A 14,330-nucleotide genomic window follows, 5' to 3' on the forward strand; every position below is an offset into this window, starting at 1 on the left:
GCCTTATGATTTTTTCAGCTTCCTGCAAAGCTAGGGTAACCACAAAAAGACCCTTCTCCCAGATCGAGTAAGGCTTTTCTGCATCTTTGAAACTGCGCGAATGAAACCCTATAGGGCGAGTGGTACCCTCCGGCCCACGTTGCCACATATGTATGGATAGTCCATGAATTGCAAAACCCCACTCAATTTGGAATGGATCTGTTGGATGTATCGGCCCTAAAGCCTGATATACTCCAGCCTCAAAGATTAACAGCTTTAAGGCTTCTTCATGGACAGGAGTCCAGTCCCAAGTAGCCCTTTTGCGTGTTAAATCATATAAAGGACGAGCTATGATGGAAAAATCGGGAATATGTTTCCTCCAAAATACCAGCAAGCCTAAGGCATGTTGCAGCTCCTTCTTATTTTCAGGGCTCTTTACTTCTTCCAGGGTAGTTAAAGTTTCTGGGGGAATACACACTGTTCCTCCCCGCCACCAAATACCCAGAAACTTTACCTCAGAGGATGGGAGTTGTACCTTTTCAGCTGGAATTTGGAGCCCTAAATTTTCTAGGTGGGTGATTATCTCTGTCTGGGTCTGTCCCACTGCAGCAGCATCAGAGCCACCAATCAGAACATCGTCAATATATTGATATATCCTGACCCCTTCCCTTGGAGGGATTTGAGCAAGCTCCTGCGCTAGTGCATAATGAGCGATGGTCAGCGATGACAATATCCCTGGGGGAGACGTGTAAAAGTAAATTGCACGCCTTCCCATGTAAAGGCAAAGCGATCTCTGTCTGCCTCCTGTATGGGGACCATAAAGAACATATCTTTCACATCAATAGTTGCTAAGATCTGGTGGGCTTGTTCCTGTATGGTTGCAATCAGTTCAGCTACGTTAGGTACTGCAGCTGTTAGAGGACCTGTATTGGCATTTAATCGCCGATAGTCAATTGTCAGACGCCACTTTCCGTTAGGTTTACGGACTGGCCACACTGGGGAATTATAGGGTGAGTGAGTTGGAACGATTATCCCTTGCTCCCGCAGCTCTGCTATTACCGGAGTGATCCCCTCCCTTGCACCTAACGGTAAGGCGTAAGGTTTCACATTAACAGTTTTAGAAGGAGGAAGCGCAGGCGCTTGCTGTAGAAGTCTTATAGAGGCAGTTGGGGACCCAAATTTCCATTCCCTTCCTTTTGAATCCACCCAGGCTTGTCCCTTCAATAGGTCAAGTCCCAGGATATTTGTGGGGAAATTTCCCAGGATCATCATAGCCTCTGTTGCAGTTTCATTCCCAGGTAACCAGCATTTCACCCGAGCAGTCGGCTGTGGCTTAGAGTCCCCGAAAACATCTGTAACCCAGATCTGCTTTTTGTCAGCAATTATGCCATTCCGCTTGGTGACATCAGCTTGGAGTGCTGAGATCTGAGCACCCGTATCTACTAGAAACGTAACTGGAGTTTTAAAGGGACCGAGCGGAAAGGTAATCAACAAGTCTCCTTTAGTATTCTCTGTGAGCCTCCTTAAGTGGACCCACCCGCCATCCCCCGGCTCACTTACTGGGGATGGCGCATCCAGTTTCCCGACCCTAAATCAATCAAGTCTTCTTCAGGGGCAGTTGGTGTTTGAGAAGCAATTACCACCATCTCGTTAGTTTCCAGCTCTGTCCCTCCCTTTGCTCGAAAGGTTCGCTCGGTTGGGGGGGGCAGCTTTCTTTTGTCTTTCCAGGCTCGAATGAGCTTTTCTAAAACTGTAGTAGGCATACCATCCATTAACTCTCGGGGAATCCCCTGTCCAATTCCCTCAGTCCACAAAAGGTTTCTCTTTGCTCTTAAAACTTGCGGAGGGGAAGGAGGCGGATTTTCCTGCTGTTCCACTCTGCGTACCGAGGGCTTAGGTTTACCCGTTCCCCTGGTAAGGCCCATTCTCCGGCCATAATTTATTAAGTCCTGAGCTATCTCTCCCCAGGTCATGGCTTCTCCCCCCGCCCGTCTCCCCCCTCGCGGGGCTAATGCATTCCGCAAACGATCTTGTAATTGTACTGCATGTGATTTCAAAGAGTCCGGCAAGCCCCGAATCAGGGGAGTCATTTGATCAGGGTTAGCAATTAATAGCATTGGGGAAGGCTGCTGCGGAACCAAACGCCTGTCATGCATTAACTGGAGACAAGCAGCCTTCTGCAGACTTTCAGTCAAATGATTTACGGTTGGGGTCTCAATACATACTGGATCCCCCCTTTCCAAGGGGTCCAGACCCCCAGCCCAATAAGCAGCTCGTTGAGTTAACGACCATGGCTCTCTCTGGTCATCAGTAACTAAGAAAACCCCTGGCCCCCAGTACCCCTGGGCCTCATCTTCTGATAACAAAATTCGGTCGCCACCAGTCAAAGACACCCTCCACACGTATTCAGTCTCAGTTTCCTGAGCTTGTCTGGTATATTTCTCCTGAATTTTTGCAAGCTCAGTCGCTGGATATGGTGTAGTTCGAATGGTGACCTGTGGAGCTCTTCCACCCTGACCCTCGGTGGTCTCCGTTTTAATTAATGGTCTTAAATTTGCCCCCTCATTTTCGGGGTAAAAAATTTCTCGGCTTATCTCTAAATCCTTTGTTGGATACAAGGGTCTGGCTGCTGCTTTTGCCAGACTCATAACTCCCTGTTCACTATCCGGAACAGAGCCGAAATCTGTCCGGTTGCAGGTTTCTTGTTCATTCCTCTCTTTTTCGGACCGTGAGATTTTTTCTCGGTCCAAGGCATCTAACAGAGCCATGTGAAATCGCTGAGAGGTGTTACGCTCATCAGCTAATTGGCTTTTCAGAACTTCAGTTTGCTCTTGCCAGAGTTTAGCTTTTTGTTCAGTAACTTTACGTTCCTCAACCAATTGATCCTGGAGAGCTTTTACCAGATCTTGTAAGGATTTGATCATTTCCCCTTCTAATTGTTTCTTAACATGTTTATCTTTTTGGGCTGCAGTCAGTGCTGCCCCCAATACAGCGCACACTACAGCTTTTCCTTTGCCTGGTCGCGACCCTTGCACCCCCGCAAGTGCACTGATATAGCTTGCCACTGCTTCTGGATTATGCCAATTATCATGGGCCCAAACCTCTACTAAATGAGGAGGACAAGCCTTATACTCCTTCAGTTTCTCAAAAATAGGGGAGCAGTCAAGCACCGACATTTCCTGGCCAGTCATGGCTTGCCACTGCTCAAACCTCTCCTGGCTTAGAGCTGAGAGGTCACTTCCCGATTCTCCCTGTCCTTATCGGATAGAGAATCGGTATCCCTCCGACCCTTTCCCAGCGTAGAGCTGAGGGGCCAATTCCCAGTTCTCCCTGTCCGAGTTGGTCGGATAGAGAACCAGTATCTCATAAGACTTTCCGACACCGAAGGGGATCCTGCCGACTACGCCAATTTTAATGTCACGTCCCGCTCAGACGAGGGGGACAAGTGACTCAGATTCGCAAATCCCCAATGGAGCGGACAACAAGTCTCCAAGTCTAAACATTTATTAACTACTCACAATGTACTAATTGAACACACGATAGTTGGCTAAGTATATAGCAAGTTGTGGCAAGCAATATAATATGCCTTGCATTGCTTAATAGGAAAGGGAAAAGAGGGAGATAGAGGGAATGGGGAAACACAGATCACCGGTCTGGGTTTCTGCGCTGCTCCTGCCGACGAGGGTTCCGGGAGGCACGGGAGACATCCGTCTTTTTCGCTGACATCCGTCTTCTTCGCTTCACTGCACTCTCTCTCCTCGGGGCGCGCCCCCCCCCCCCCTTCCCTTCTTGATTTATACCCACTTTCCTTGGGTCCATCCCCTAGGTCGACCCCCATACCTACGTATCCCATGTACGGGGAGGGGTGAGGTGTTTCATGGGATGATGTAATTAGCATGATCATGTTAGCCCTCGTTAGCATATTGAGGGGTGTTAACTTTAATATGCATTTCGTGGATAATGAAGCAAAGGTCATTCACCGGACAGATGGCCCTTGAAGTTTTGGCCAGGTGCACCAGAGCAGAGCCGTCCTGTCTTCACAGGGCTCCCTCCTCCAGTCCCATCTTGTGTTATTCGGGCAGCCTTATCAGCTTCAACCTCCACAGAATGCACCCTGTGACTCATAGTTTTGTCTTGCGAGTGTTTGAGGCATTTCTTTGATCAGCCTCAACTCTTGCTTTCTCAGGCTGTTTTTCTTAGTTTCTCACAGGCCTGGTTTCTCGTCTCTCACACAGCTCCTTCTTATTTTCAGGGCTCTTTACTTCTTCCAGGGTAGTTAAAGTTTCTGGGGTAATACACACTGTTCCTCCCCGCCACCAAATACCCAGAAACTTTACCTCAGAGGATGGGAGTTGTACCTTTTCAGCTGGAATTTGGAGCCCTAAATTTTCTAGGTGGGTGATTATCTCTGTCTGGGTCTGTCCCACTGCAGCAGCATCAGAGCCACCAATCAGAACATCGTCAATATATTGATATATCCTGACCCCTTCCCTTGGAGGGATTTGAGCAAGCTCCTGCGCTAGTGCATAATGAGCGATGGTCAGCGATGACAATATCCCTGGGGGAGACGTGTAAAAGTAAATTGCACGCCTTCCCATGTAAAGGCAAAGCGATCTCTGTCTGCCTCCTGTATGGGGACCATAAAGAACATATCTTTCACATCAATAGTTGCTAAGATCTGGTGGGCTTGTTCCTGTATGGTTGCAATCAGTTCAGCTACGTTAGGTACTGCAGCTGTTAGAGGACCTGTATTGGCATTTAATCGCCGATAGTCAATTGTCAGACGCCACTTTCCGTTAGGTTTACGGACTGGCCACACTGGGGAATTATAGGGTGAGTGAGTTGGAACGATTATCCCTTGCTCCTGCAGCTCTGCTATTACCGGAGTGATCCCCTCCCTGGCCCCTAACTGTTGCTGTTAGCTCTGCCTCTTTGAACCTGCCTCTCCACGTGTCAGTGGCGCTCAGGTCGCAGAGACTAACACCGCAACACCGCAATTAGCCTGCCTCATTAAACCTGCCAATCCACATATCAGTGGCGCTCAGATCGCAGACTAATGCTGCAGGAGGTTAAGACCTTCACGGGGACATCAGTACAAACACCAATATGATGGATACAAAATGTCCGTTTATTAAACTGTGTATCTCACCTATATACACTCACCAAGTACCTCCTTCGTGGGTGTGCCCTTAACATTACAAGCCTATCCATCACCTTACCTCGTAACAAGGGAGGGCTACAGCTATTCCTTCCGTACATCGCGAGATCTTCCGAACGCCACTCCCTACACCTAACGGTAAGGTGTAAGGTTTCACATTAACAGTTTTAGAAGGAGGAAGCGCAGGCGCTTGCTGTAAAAGTCTTATAGAGGCAGTTGGGGACCCAAATTTCCATTCCCTTCCTTTTGAATCCACCCAAGCTTGTCCCTTCAATAGGTCAAGTCCCAGGATATTTGTGGGGAAATTTCCCAGGATCATCATAGCCTCTGTTGCAGTTTTATTCCCAGGTAACCAGCATTTCACCTGAGCAGTCGGCTGTGGCTTAGAGTCCCCGAAAACATCTGTAACCCAGATCTGCTTTTTGTCAGCAATTATGCCATTGCGCTTGGTGACATCAGCTTGGAGTGCTGAGATCTGAGCACCCGTATCTACTAGAAATGTAACTGGAGTTTTAAAGGGACCGAGCGGAAAGGTAATCAACAAGTCTCCTTTAGTATTCTCTGTGAGCCTCCTTAAGTGGACCCACCCGCCATCCCCCGGCTCACTTACTGGGGATGGTGCGTCCAGTTTCCCGACCCTAAATCAATCAAGTCCTCTTCAGGGGCAGTTGGTGTTTGAGAAGCAATTACCACCATCTCGTTAGTTTTCAGTTCTGTCCCTCCCTTTGCCCGAAAGGTCTGCTCAGTTGCGGGGGGCAGCTTTCTTTTGTCTTTCCAGGCTTGAATGAGCTTTTCTAAAACTGTAGTAGGCATACCATCCATTAACTCTCGGGGAATCCCCTGTCCAATTCCCTCAGTCCACAAGAGGTTTCTCTTTGCTCTTAAAACTTGCGGAGGGGAAGGAGGCAGATTTTCCTGCTGTTCCACTCTGCGTACCGAGGGCTCAGGTTTACCCATTCCCTCGGTAAGGCCCATTCTCCGGCCATAATTTATTAAGTCCTGAGCTATCTCTCCCCAGGTCATGGCTTCTCCCCCCGCCCGTCTCCCCCCTCGCGGGGCTAATGCATTCCGCAAACGATCTTGTAATTGTACTGCATGTGATTTCAAAGAGTCCGGCAAGCCCCGAATCAGGGGAGTCATTTGATCAGGGTTAGCAATTAATAGCATCGGGGAAAGCTGCTGTGGAACCAAACGCCTGTCATGCATTAATTGGAGACAAGCAGCCTTCTGCAGACTTTCGGTCAAATGATTTACGGTTGGGGTCTCAATACATACTGGATCCCCCCTTTCCAAGGGGTCCAGACCCCCAGCCCAATAAGCAGCTCGTTGAGTTAACGACCACGGCTCTCTCTGGTCGTCAGTGATTAAGAAAACCCCTGGCCCCCAGTACCCCTGGGCCTCATCTTCTGATAACAAAATTCGGTCGCCACCAGTCAAAGACACCCTCCACACGTATTCAGTCTCAGTTTCCTGAGCTCATCTGGTATATTTCTCCTGAATTTTCGCAAGCTCAGTCGCTGGATATGGTGTAGTTCGAATGGTGACCTGCGGAGCTCTTCCACCCTGACCATCGGTGGTCTCCGTTTTAATTAATGGTCTTAAATTTGCCCCCTCATTTTTGGGGTAAAAAATTTCTCGGCTTATCTCTAAATCCTTTGTTGGATACAAGGGTCTGGCTGCTGCTTTTGCCAGACTCGTAACTCCCTGTTCACTATCCGGAACAGAGCCGAGATCTGTCCGGTTGCAGGTTTCTTGTTCATTCCCCTCTTTTTCGGACCATGAGGTTTTTTCTCGGTCCAAGGCATCTAACAGAGCCGTGTGAAGTCGCTGAGAGGTGTTACGCTCATCAGCTAATTGGCTTTTCAGAACTTCAGTTTGCTCTTGCCAGATTTTAGCTTTTTGTTCAGTAACTTTACGTTCCTCGACCAATTGATCCTGGAGAGCTTTTACCAGATCTTGTAAGGATTTGATCATTTCCCCTTCTAATTGTTTCTTAACATGTTTATCTTTTTGGGCTGCAGTCAGTGCTGCCCCCAATACAGCGCACACTACAGCTTTTCCTTTGCCTGGTCGCGACCCTTTCACCCCCACAAGCACACTGATATAGCTTGCCACTGCTTCTGGATTATGCCAATTATTGTGGGCCCAAACCTTTACTAAAGGAGGAGGACAAGCCTTATACTCCTTCAGTTTCTCAAAAATAGGGGAGCAGTCAAGCACCGACATTTCCTGGCCAGTCATGGCTTGCCACTGCTCGAACCTCTCCTGGCTTAGAGCTGAGAGGTCACTTCCCGATTCTCCCTGTCCTTATCGGATAGAGAATCGGTATCCCTCCGACCCTTTCCCAGCATATAGCTGAGGGGCCAATTCCCGGTTCTCCCTGTCTGAGTTGGTCGGATAGAGAACCAGTATCTCATAAGACTTTCCGACACCGAAGGGGATCCTGCCGACTACGCCAATTTTAATGTCACGTCCCGCTCAGACGAGGGAGACAAGTGACTCAGATTCACAAATCCCCAATGGAGCGGACAACAAGTCTCCAAGTCCAAACATTTATTAACTACTCACAATGTACTAATTGAACACACGATAGTTGGCTAAGTATATAGCAAGTTGTGGCAAGCAATACAATATGCCTTGCATTGCTTAATAGGAAAGGGAAAAGAGGGAGATAGAGGGAATGGGGAAATACAGATCACCGGTCTGGGTTTCTGCGCTGATCCTGCTGACGAGGGTTCCAGGAGGCACAGGAGATATTCGTCTGTTTCGCTGGCATCCGTCTTCTTTGCTTCACTGCACTCTCTCTCTCCCGGGCCGCGCCCCCCCCCCCCCCCTTCTTGATTTATACCCACTTTCCTTGGGTCCATCCCCTAGGTCGACCCACATACCTACGTATCCCATGTATGGGGAGGGGTGAGGTGTTTCATGGGATGATGTAATTAGCATGATCATGTTAGCCCTCGTTAGCATATTGGGGGGTGTTAACTTTAATATGCATTTCGTGGATAATGAAGGAAAGGTCATTCACCGGGCAGATGGCCCTTGAAGTTTTGGCCAGGTGCACCAGAGCAGAGCCGTCCTGTCTTCACAGGGCTCCCTCCTCCAGTCCCATCTTGTGTTATTCGGGCAGCCTTATCAGCTTCAACCTCCACAGAATGCACCCTGTGACTCATAGTTTTTGTCTTGCGAGTGTTTGAGGCATTTCTTTGATCAGCCTCAACTTTTGCTTTCTCAGGCTGTTTTTCTTAGTTTCTCACAGGCCTGGTTTCTCGTCTCTCACAACAGACGACACCCAGTTGGGTGGGAGTGTTGATCTGCTCGAGGGTAGGGAGGCTCTGCAGAGAGACCTGGACAGGCTGGAGCGATGGGCTAAGGCCAACTGGAGGAGTTTCAATAAGGCCAAATGCCAGGTGCTGCACTTGGGTCACAACAACCCCCAGCAGCGCTACAGGCTTGGGGAGGAGTGGCTGGAGAGTTGCTAGTCAAAGAGGGACCTGGGGGTGTTGATTGACATCCGGCTGAACATGAGCCAGCAGTGCGCCCAGGTGGCCAAGAAGGCCAATGGCATCCTGGCTTGTATCAGAAATAGTGTGGCCAGCAGGGACAGGGAAGTGATCCTGCCCCTGTACTCGGCACTGGTGAGGCCGCACCTTGATTCCTGTGTTCAGTTTTGGGCCCCTCACTACAAAAAGGACATTGAATGACTCAAGCGTGTCCAGAGAAGGGCAACGAAGCTGGTGAAGGGTCTGGAGCACATGTCTTATGAGGAGCAGCTGAGGGAACTGGGGTTGTTTAGTCTGGAGAAGAGGAGGCTGAGGGGAGACCTCATTGCCCTCTACAGCTACCTGAAAGGAGGTTGCAGAGAGCTGGGGATGAGTCTCTTTAACCAAGTAACAAGCGATAGGACAAGAGGTAATGGCCTCAAATTGCGCCAGGGATGGTTTAGACTGGATATTAGGAAGCATTTCTTTACAGAACGGGTTGTTAGGCGTTGGAATGGGCTGCCCAGGGAGGTGGTGGAGTCCCCATCCCTGGAGGTGTTTAAGAGTAAAGTTGACTTAGCAATTAGAGATATGCTGTAGTTGGGAACTGTAAGTGTTAGGTCAATGGTTGGACTGGATGATCTCCTAGGTCTTTTCCAACCTAGACAATTCTGTGATTCTGTGAAAAGCATATTTGGAGTCTGTATAGCTATTGACTCTTTTCCCTTTGGCTAATTCCAAAGCCCTGGTTAAGGCAATGATTTCAGCCTTTTGCACAGAGGTATTTGGAGGTAATGCTTTAACTTCTTGATCCTCAGTGTCACCACAGCATAGCCAGCCTTTCTTGTCCCCTTCACAACAAAACTGCTTCCATCAGTATATAGTTCTTCATCTGGAGTTTGGAGGGGAGCATCTCTCAGGTCTGGTCTGCTGGCATACACCTGTTCAATGACTTGTAAACAATCATGGTTAGAATAACTTTTTCTCCTCTGTTGGCATTAAAGATGCAGAATTTAGTATTGTACTTACTTTTAAAGTGATGTCGTCTTGTTCCAATAACAAGGCTTGATATTGTAACAAACGGCTCCGTCCAAGCTTATGATGTCCTTTTTGTTCCAATACAGTAAGTAGATGAGAGACATGGACTGTTACTTTTTGCTCCATAGTCAATTTTCTGGTTTCTTGGATAATGAGAACAGTAGCTGTGACTGCCCGCAGACAGCCAGGCCACCCTGAACTCACTTCATCCAATTGTTTAGAGAAATAAGCCACAGGACTTCACCAGTCTCCTAAGAGCTGAGTTAGAACGCTACATGACCCTTTTCATGAACAAACAACTCAAAGGGTTTAGTCAGATTGGGTAGTCCTAAAGCTGGGTCTTTCACTAAAGTCCGTTTAATATCATCAAAACTTTTCCTTCATTCCGGAGTCCATTCTAGCAGTTCCTCAGGACCTTTAGTTTCCTCATATAAGGGTTTTGCTAATAGGCTGCAATTTGGAATCCACAGGTGACACCATCTGGCAATTCCTAAAAATCCTCTCAGCTCTCTTTTAGATTGTGGGGGTCCATTCTACAAATGGCCTCTTTTCTATCATTTCCCAGTCTTCATTGTCCCTGGGAAATCTCAAATCCAAGATAGGTTACAATTTGTCTTGCGACTTGTACTTTACTCAGTACCCAGCCATTCCCCAAAAAAATCAGGAGGCTGACACTTTTTCTTCACAAGTCTCAATAGTATCTGCCCCCAACAAGATATCATCAACATACTGAAGAAGGGTTATTTGATTCTCCTTACCCAGCCACTGTTTCAGCTCCTTAGCCAGGATTGTTCCAAAAATGGTCAGGCTGTTTTTAAATCCTTGGGGTAGCACAGTTCAGCAAAGTTGGGTTCTTTTTCCGGTCAACGGATCTTCCCATTCAAAGGCAAAAATCTTTTGGCTGTTTTCTTCCAAAGGTATACAAAAGAAGGCATCTTTTAAATCTAAACCAGAAAACTATGCATTTGATTCTTTTACTGTTGTTAACAATTAGGAACCACTGGGTGGATGTCCACTACCAGTTGATTTATTGCTCTTAAAGCGAACCAATCTATATCCTTGATTATGCAATTTTTTCACTGGAAGGATAGGAGTATTATATTCAGACTGACACTCTCGTAAAAGTCCATATTTAAGAAAATTATCCACTACTGGTTCCAAGCCTTTCCTGGCTTCCATACTAATAGGATATTGTTTTTTTCTTACCAGCTGAACTCCTGGTTTTAATTCAGCTTTTACCAGTTCCACATTCTTCACTTTTCCAGGTTTCTCAGATGTCCATACAAAGGGAGTAACTTCATTCTTAATTTCCTCAGGAACATTTCCAAATTCTTCTTCTTTATCTTCTGACTCTACTTGTAATAAATATATTTGTGCCTGCCAGGAATTAGTTTTGGGAAAATGAACTTGAATCTTTCCTTTCTTAAAACTGATTCATGCTCCTAGCTTATTTAATAAATCCCATCCCAAGAGAGGTATTGGGCACTCCGGCATGTATAAAAATTTATGCATTACTGGTTTTCCTCCAATTTCACATTTCAAGAGTTTCAAAAATGGTCTGACTTCTCTCTTTCCCGTGACCCCAACAACAGACATATTAAATTTACTTGGAGGCCCCTTACAGGTATTTATGACTGAATATTTTGCTCCTGTATCTACTAGAAAATCAAAAGTTTCATTCCCCAGCTTTATTGGAACCAGGGGCTCAGCTGGGGAGTCCTTCTTCCCTGCCCCCAGTTCCCATCACTCAGATTCAGTTCCCATCATTATCAAGTCAGCTTCAGGAGGTATTTCCCAGGGCTGACTGGCTCTTTTATTTTTTGGACATTTATTTTTCCAGTGTCCTTGCTCCCTACAAAAGGCACATTGATTAATTCCTAGGGGTACCGACTGTCTGATCATATTTCCACGTCCTACCTACTCCCCTACTCCTTTTTCCTTGTCTTCTGGGAAATTCTCTACCTTCAGTTGAAATTTGGGCATTAGCAAGGGCGGCTGCCAAAATTGCAGCTTTCTGTATTCTACCTTTTAATTTGTCCTTCTCCATTACCTTTTTCTTTTCCACTTCTCGATTGTGTCCTGGTTTCGGCCAGGATAGAGTTAACTTTCCATGGGCTGAGAGGGAGCACAGCTGAAGGGCTGGGTCCTGATCGATCATTAGAGCATTCCATGTCATGTGATGTCAAAGCTCAGCATATAGGCGGGCAGCGTGTGCTCTCTCATGGGAGTTGTTTTGGTTTTGGTTTCTGGATTGGCTGGGCAGGTTTCTCTGGTGCCGTCAGATCGCTGCTGGGGACGGGCTCTGTACCGGTCACCGCTCGATGAGCCACTAGTGCATTTTACCTGTTTTGGACTACTATTATTACTGTTGTTTTTTGCTAGTAAATTTTTTTTTATGTAACCTACAAATTTCTTCTTTTGTCCCTCCCCTATTTCACTGGGGGGGTGGAGAGTAATCAACTGGCCACATGGCGATTTGCTACCGGCTGAGTTCAAACCACAACAGATTGTTATAAACTTTGTATGCAATCTCAATTAGCTGAGAGACAGTCATTCCAATAACTCCATCCACTTTCTGTAACTTTTGCCTAATGTCTGGGGCAGATTGCCCTACAAACAAGGTAGTGAATACTGCCTTGTTGTCCTCATTCTCTGGGTCCAGATCAGCCCATTTTCTGGCCGCCTCACATAACCTTTTGTAGAAGGCTTGAGGGGTCCTCTGATTTTCCTTGAATTACTTGAGTTAATTTAGCAAGGTTCTTTGGCCGAGTAATTCCATTTTTAATTCCATATAATATTAATTGCTGATATTGTTTTATCATGAGATTTCCCTCATCTCTATTAGGGTACCAATTAGGTTCCTGGGTGGGCATAAAACACGCCAGACCATCCCTTGCATTTATCCTTTCATTCTCTGCCTCAGCTTTCTCTAATACAATTCTCTTCCGGGGTTAACAAGCTATTTAATAAAACTTGCATGTCTTGCCAATCTGGATTATGATTTTCAATAATCATTCTAAAAGAACAATACATTTTGTCTGGGTTTTCTGTATATGATCCAGCTGACTTCTTCTAATTCATTAAATCAGAAGTAGTAAATGGTACCTTGACAAATACTGGATTTCCCCCTGGACCTACAGCCTATTGAAGAGGAGCTAATAGTGTAGGGGTTTGAGTTCACCCTGCTATAGGGCTAAAACTACCACCTCCTCCAGCATTATTTTCCTCATTATCTGGAGCCATCAGCATCTGTGCATCCTCCTCTTCATCACTCAATTTTAAACACCTCCTCCCAATACTACATGCAGAACAACAATGGGATTCTCTATCTTCCATCATCATCATTACATTAGAATCAGAATCCAAAAGCTTACATTTCTTTTGTGTTTCATGATCATTTGTCAAAGTAAAGAATAAATCAACATAAGGTACCTCATCTCATTTGTCTTGTCGTTGACCAAACAACATTAATTGCAAAATAGTATTATATTTCAATGACCCCTTCTTGGGTCATTTTTCTCCATCTTTCAACTTATACAATGGCCACCATTTAGTACAATATTCAATTAGCCATTCCCTTGTTAACGGATCTCCTCCAAATTTTCCCCAATATTTTATAATACACCCAAGAGGAGAACAAGGAGTCATTTTAGACAGCTGAGCTCCCATATTTTTACCCAAAAAGAACGTTCTGATCCATGACTTCATATACTCCAGTCGTCACTGTCAAATGTATATGAATTTACCAAATTTACCATCAATCCCCCCTTAAGTGCATGCACAACCTTACATAAAACAGTATCTCTTTTATCAAGCATTGCACAGTTGTGTCGCTTACCCGCTCTGGTCGGGGAAAGTACTCATGGAGTCCCCGATCAAAAGGTCAGTGTGAGCTGCAGTCCTGAGAGTAGGGTCTCCTGGCCAAGAGTCAGCAAGTCGATCCGGGCAAGGCGTTACAGTTGTCCCATCTGGGTCGCCAGAAAACTGTTATCCGAAAAGCGGATTCGTGCCCAGTGTGCAATAAACCAATCTCAACACGCTCAGGAGAGATATTGTATTTATTCAGGCCTGGGTGCTCGGTGGACTTTTCCACAAATCAAGCACCCCAATGGCAGGTTTTCATGCTTCTTTTATACACAGATATCAGAAGTTAGTACTTTTCCATGCATGCCCATTAGATACTGATTGGTTAGTGATTAACATACAATTATAATACAGTTTACCTACTGCTTCTACTACTACACATGCTCAGGGGAAGGGTCTTAACCTGGGCAGGGGTCTTTTTGACCTGTGGATGTGGTTTTTAGTATTATAATGAAGGTTGTTCACTTTCAGGACACTCAAAAGTTAGTTTCATTGCCAAGTTAAGTAATCCAGACATTCTCTTTTATGATCCAGGATGTTCTGCTTATTGTCTAAGGTTTGGAGATCAAAGCTTGTATTTAGTAAACTTCTTATCAATAATCAAGGTTGCCTCAACCACAGTTCAAAGTCTTGTTCAACCAGGTTTTGAAAACTCATAATTCTCCCCATATGTGCAGTAACTATAGCTACTAGCACAATTATTAACCATGACTACTAGCAAATGCAAAGTATACTGTATCAGCAGGGGCAGCTGCTCCAGCAACTGCTGGGGAGTGTTACCACAATACCTGAGACTGTTATTGAAGGGA

The 14,330-nt window shown here is 46.1% G+C and overlaps 1 protein-coding gene across 4 annotated transcripts in view; it reads left to right on the forward strand.

Annotated features, from left to right (window-relative positions):
- The window catches only part of LOC141917557 (nuclear cap-binding protein subunit 1-like), a 92,175-nt gene that overhangs the window by 62,837 nt on the left and 15,008 nt on the right, over positions 1–14,330 (forward strand). The gene's annotated exons all lie outside the window — the stretch shown is intronic.

Source organism: Strix aluco, chromosome W, assembly GCF_031877795.1.
Source record: "Strix aluco isolate bStrAlu1 chromosome W, bStrAlu1.hap1, whole genome shotgun sequence".
Taxonomy (NCBI): Eukaryota; Metazoa; Chordata; class Aves; order Strigiformes; family Strigidae; genus Strix; species Strix aluco.